The sequence below is a fragment of the Oncorhynchus kisutch genome, linkage group LG28, assembly GCF_002021735.2.
Source record: "Oncorhynchus kisutch isolate 150728-3 linkage group LG28, Okis_V2, whole genome shotgun sequence".
NCBI lineage: Eukaryota > Metazoa > Chordata > Actinopteri > Salmoniformes > Salmonidae > Oncorhynchus > Oncorhynchus kisutch.
This window is the reverse complement of record NC_034201.2, coordinates 10,561,133-10,567,623: the sequence shown is the minus strand read 5'-3', so window position 1 is coordinate 10,567,623 and position 6,491 is coordinate 10,561,133. Positions and strand designations below refer to the sequence as shown.

Below are 6,491 nucleotides of genomic sequence, written 5' to 3'. Positions count from 1 at the left end.
AGATGTCACAAAGTGCTTATGTAGAAACCCAGCCTAAAACCCCCAAAAGCAAGCAATGCAGATGTAGAAGCACCTTTTGCATTCTGATCCACAGAGAATTGTGAGTGAGAAATACAGTACAACTTTAGTTTGACTTAGTTGTTAAAATCTGCATCAAAACATCTGTATCTTAGGACCAGGTCTCCCAGTTCACTGCGTTTTGCTATTCACTATCTGGGTTTTCTCTGTTTGTTCCTATTTGCATGGGACATTTTCTCTGTTTTCTTTTCATCTAGTTGTGTGTTTTCCACTTTTTTCCCTTTTAGGTTTGTCCTCTATCTTTGTGTTCTCTGGTTGGGGCATTGACTTCTTGGACCTTCGTTTGAGTAGCACTCTGACAGAGCCCCTACAGAGCCCATTGGGATGGTCAGTAGTAGAGCCAGCACATAAATGCTGGAGTAGGAGTACCAGGGCATGCTGTAGGCCTCAGTACGGAGGTGGGCAGCACATTCGTTCCTGATCACATACTCCACCCAGAAGGCAGCACGGTCCAGGGGGTGGAGAAGCTGGTCCCGGTTTAGGGTGCAGAGTCTCTTCATGCTGCGCTGGTAAGAGGGGTTCTTCAGGATGTCCTGCAGCGCCTCCAGGAACTCCCATTCAGTGAGCGTGGCTGCATCCAGCAACCGGGCCGCCCTGTTGGCTTGCAGACGCACCAGGTTGTCCTGTTGGTCAAACAGCAGAGGCAGGCCCAGCACAGGGACACCTTGGTAAATGGCCTCATAGACACCGTTGGTGCCTCCATGGGCCACAAATGCACGGGTCTTTGGGTGGCCCAGGAGGTCATTCTGGAGGAGCCGTCCAGCAGCAGGGTGTTGTTCCCTAGAGAGGACAGTTTTCTTTCCACCTCCTGTGGCAGTTGGGCGAAGGCGGCAGCGACAGCCTCAGTCACCTCCTTAGGCTGGAGCAGAGATGAGGGTTCACAGGGACAACCCAACCACACCCTGCTCCCCAGAGCTCTGCATGAACCCCCTTATGTAGACCACATTAGGCATACTGGGCCACAGAAACTCAAACACAAGTCCACCCTCATCAGCCATACATCACCTGACTGCTGCATGGGCAGCATGTCACTCCCTCGGGGGAATATTAATCCAGTATGTCACTGTAAATGGGTTGGAACAACAGGAGGAGGTTGATGATGTAATATAGGAGGTTCTGTGACCTCTGGAGGAGACCCATGTTGTCAATGAGCCCAGAGCCTGGTACAGGCACATACGAGATAGGAGAGGAGGCTTTGTAGAAATGGTCCTCTCCAAAGCTCATCCAGTACACATCGTAGAGCATGGTTGAAGAAATTCACTAAGATGAAACCAGCATGCATGCCAAGGTCTGTGAGCATGAGGTCAAAGCTTGAGTCCTTGAGCTCTGCCATCAGGGCCCGGAGAGCATGGTTATGGTGGCACTGTCGGCAGCTCTCTGATCTGGATCAGGCCTGTGTCCCTCCAGGACATTACGCACAGCCTGCTCAAAAAGGTCGAACTCTGTATCCTCCGGCTTCACCGTGACTGAGGTGTAGTGGGGTGAGGTCTCCCTGACAAAACCAGCTGTCAGCCTGTCGTATGACGGTCATCTGTTGGCCCCGCCCATTGAGTTCCTTCACCAGCACCTCCATGTTGACCCAGTGGCTACCATCCATAGGGAACACCAGGATCCTGCTGCCATGGCAACTAGGGGCTGGTGTGAGAAGGAGGAGCAACAACGGGAGGAGGAGCCAGACAAAGGTGGGCAGGACCAGGGCTTTCAGCACACGCTCAGACATTTCTTTCACCTGAATAGAAACAAGATCGTAGTCGTGGGAAATGGAAATCATTTACACAAAAGTGTATTTATTTTTAATAGCAAAAAAAAAATCATGCAATGCTTAATAGTAGTACAAGTACAGTATTTTAAGGTGTAGAATATATATTTGGAAGGTTGGAATGAGTTGTAAAATAAACTTTCAATGTTTTATATCATTCTTACAAAGGAATGATTACATTCTGTATGTTGATTTTGATTGCCTTGTTGTCTAGGTTTTTCTAGCTAGGACAGACTTGTGGGTGGCACACAGATGTGCACCTGAAAAGCAACCAACCAAGCAGGGCCCATGAGCTCCAGTAAAGGCAGACAGGTACTCTATCTAAATTCTCCCAAGGTGGAGCAGGCAAAGCAAGGACAGCACCAGAAACCACAGCAACCTACACAAACAGTCAGACACACCTCATCAACAGAGAGAGTAACAACAATACCACTCTTTTGAGACACTATTAGTTTTGTAACTCTTACTACAAGAAGTAAAAACAGTCATAGCCTGATCGTGTCTGTTATTCATCAGTGTTGCAGTGGTGGCTTTGTGAAGCATCCTCGGAGCATAGGGGCTGATGGGATATGATTTCCAATGGATACTCACAGGAAGGAATGTCCAGACAGCAGTCGAAGAGGCCAGTATTTCAGCCCTTCAGAGAAGGTGCTGCCACCTGCTGATGGACTATGATACTGCATGGTGATCAGACCTGCCTGCAGACACAATGACACGGAAGACAACACTCTTAATAGTCCTTTTCTTGTGGGGGAAAATATGTCTTGTAATAACACAGAAGTAGCGACATACAACAGACTTTACATATGCTGCATATTGTTGGCTTTTTACTCGTGACCCAAGGATTTTGTTTTTGTTTACATAGCATCAGCATGGTTGAGGGAGCAAAAATGGATGGGGTTGGAATGCTGTTAACAAGCCTAAACCACCTAAAGGTAACATTAAAGCTGGATAGAGTAGCAGCATCATGACGCCTTCAATATTTTCAAAATAAGTATTGTTTTAATTGTTGCGCTGATATTGAGTTGTATGTTCACATGATATTGCTTCAACATGCCTCAGCAGTATGCTTCTTCAGGCTCTAAGTGTCAACTTTGTATTGTTCTCCGAGATCTAGCAGGACATACCTGGCATCTTGTGGGTTGGTTTGGCTTTTTAAAACGTTTTTTCAGCATCAAGTTCAAGCCTAATTATTGGCTGCGCTGTAAATCATTCAAGGTGATCCAACTCAAAAATATTGACTTCCACTTCTTTTTGACCTTACATTTGTGTTGCATGCAATTCACATTTGACCAACACTTTTTCTGAGTCAATGAGACAAGTTGGGAAATAGCAAGTGATAGACAGATGACTGATAAAAAATAAATACAAAATAAAAGTAAATTACTGTTCTACTAATAGAATCCACTTCCTTTCTAACTTCAGTCATGGTCCAATCATGGACCTGATGGAGGGTTCTGTCAAATCTATCCAACCAGATAAACAGGTGCAAAAAATATCACTAATAATGAGAACAAATCCCCATTCTTGCTCTTTGGTTAAATGCATCATATTTCAACTGATATCTATGTTTTGAATTGTAAATGTTCCTTAACAAGTAAATTGAATAAAATAAAGTACTTGCTGAAAGGCACAATGGGCAATATGTTTATTAAACTCATGTATCTTAAGCCAACACAGTATTTTAAATTGCGAGTCTTGGTAAAATAAACTTGTTCTGTGAGTAACTAGTTGCTAAATCCTATTTAGTTCGCCCCCTTCAGATGTTTTTTTTTTTTTTTTTACAGTGTACAGAAGTAAACTCGTAAAAATGTTGCCAGGAAAGTATAGCAGCGTGACACAATTGTGGCTTCCTGTTTACTCATTCACAGTCCGGCTGTAACCCTGTAGAGATATGACCAAATCTTCCACAAAATAACTGCACCCTTTTTACCCATTTTACACTATTATCCATTATTATCAATTATTTATAGTTTTTATTATAAAGATTTTTGGGGGGGAACTATACCAAGCTAGCACATTCGGTTCCATGGAAGTTGTGGGAACGTGTGTTTTTGGTTTCACATTGCTTGTGGGAATGAAGCCATAAGTTTTCTGACTGGTAAAATTGAATTTGTAAAAAAAAAAACATTCTGAGAACAGAAGTGAACATTTTGACTGTTCTGGGAACGATTATTTTTTTAGGTTGAATGGAGGTTCTGAGAATGTTTTACTCTTGTTACTTGAACGTTTACTGGGAGGTTTTTTATTAACACTCAGAGAAATTCAATTCTAGGTTATTTGGAGGTTAAAACCTTCACTGAATGTTTCAATAACACCTTAAATAACACTGTTAGCTTATTTTGGGTTCACTTTTTTGAAAACCAAGCACAGATAGGACACATGGAAATGCATTTCCGTAGGCATTAATCATGTCAACACATTAATTTTTTATTGTGACACAGCATCAGTGAGATTCAAACCTATGATTTTCTGGTCTCTATCCATTGAATTAGTACACTGTGGCACCAGGATTAGTTGATGCTGAGAACGGAACACATATGTTTTTAAATAGCAGTCTTAGAACATTCTCGGAACGCTCGTTAAGTTTTCTTCACCATCTGAGAATGGAATTTAAAGCTTATTGATGTTTATGTGCACACTTCTATTTTGTAGAACACTCCCCGAATATTGCCATGAACTGGCATGAAAGAGAACCATACATTCTCTGAACGTTCTGAGAACGTTCCCAGGATTTAGTAAAAAAATCACAATAAATTGAACCACATGGGAACTTGTGTGGATTGTGCTAAGACAATGTCAGTACTTACACAGGACATTCCACACACGTTCCCATGTGGTTCTACGTTGTTTCTTGAAGTTCTCTGAACAATTTGAGAACATGACTTTAGGGGAATATTCCATCAACGTGGTTGCCATGTTGCTTGCAATGTTCTCAGAATATAAGATCATGTTCTAGACACGTTTCGTGAGAACATTGCAAAAACATTCATGTTTCCAGATTTCTGAGGGTTAGAAGAATTTTCCATCAACGTCCCACCAAACATGGTTGAGGTTTTTGCTTCCATACATCCTAACTAATAGAAAACTGGACACAAACATCTGGGGAACATTACGGGTTACGGGTTACATTACAAATACATTCTCTCTCCCTGGAATTGTTAGCTGGGATGACAGGAGACGACTTTGACTTAGTCATGAAGCACAATACAATATGTCTGGAATAACTGCAGGTATATATGTCTGGAATAACTGCAGGTATATATGTCTGGAATAACTGCAGGTATATATGTTTGGAATAACTGCAGCTATATATGTCTGGAATAACTGCAGGTATATGGACTAACTGCAGGTATATATGTCTGGAATAACTGCAGGTATATATGTCTGGAATAACTGCAGGTATATATGTCTGGAATAACTGCAGGTATATATGTCTGGAATAACTGCAGGTATATATGTCTGGAATAACTGCAGGTATATGGACTAACTGCAGGTATATATGTCTGGAATAACTGCAGGTATATATGTCTGGAATAACTGCAGGTATATATGTCTGGAATAACTGCAGGTATATATGTCTGGAATAACTGCAGGTGTGCAAGCTACTTAACGGAAAGCTCACACAAAAGCTGCAAAACCTGAATGAAGGCCTTTCGTTTTGATTAACGGAAAACAAAAGTGTTACAACTGGAATTAGGTTGGTGCTTTGAGTATACATTTATAAAAAGTGCTTTACAAATAAAGTTCAGATCAGTTCAGATCTGTTTAAACTGAGATAAATTAAAATGTAGATTAATTGAGAGGGTATTGTGGCAGTGGTGATTAACAGCAGACTGGGCCAATGACGGATATATACAGTATGCCCTGACTCTAGCAGCATTCACACTATGCCTATCTGCCCACCACTGGGAACAGACGTCAATTCAATGACTATATCACGTTGGTTCAATGTAATTTCATTGAAATGACGTGGAAACAACATTGATTCAATGTCTGGACGACAGATTAAGTTATTTCTCCATGAAAAGGATCATTCAAATGATCCAACAGGAAATACAGAAAGGATCCGTTTTAACAAGGCCAAAAGACGGAACCAGGGCCGGCATGAAAATACTATGCAAATGAGAGGGTTGAGTTGAGTATCATGTTTGCTAGCTAGCTTGGGTATTATGCTGGATAATTTAAAAGAGAGATAGCTTCTCTCTTTGTGGACATTTTTGTCTCCTCTACAACACTCTCTTTCATGACAATCTCATGTCTGGATTTTGCACACTGTCACTATGCACTATCAACATAAATTGTGGGCACGTCATCGTTATTTTGAGCATGTTGCAGATCGTGGCGAAATGCCTTATTTCCTGGGATAAATATAAAAGTGCACCAATGCATCCCATCCAATACTGAGAATGTTCCTCAACCTTGCCAGGTTCCATGATGAAATAAGAGGTTGTCTTATGACCATTTTAAGTGAATTTATAAACCGTTATTCAACCAAGCTTAATAGGCTCACAATTTGTCAAGCACTGAATGACTATCTCACAATTTTAGTCATACCTGTTTACTAACGTGTTAAATCTTTTTGATTTGCGCTTAACCCAATGAGTCCCACCGTATTGCCGGTGCGCTTTGGACTTATAACTCCTTTTAAACA

At 41.6% G+C, this 6,491-nt stretch overlaps 1 pseudogene; it reads right to left on the bottom strand.

Annotated features, from left to right (window-relative positions):
- Positions 1-314: 314 nt before the first annotated feature.
- Positions 315-1,798, bottom strand: LOC109872691 (UDP-glucuronosyltransferase 2A3-like; annotated as a pseudogene).
- Between the last annotated feature and the right edge of the window lie 4,693 nt (positions 1,799-6,491).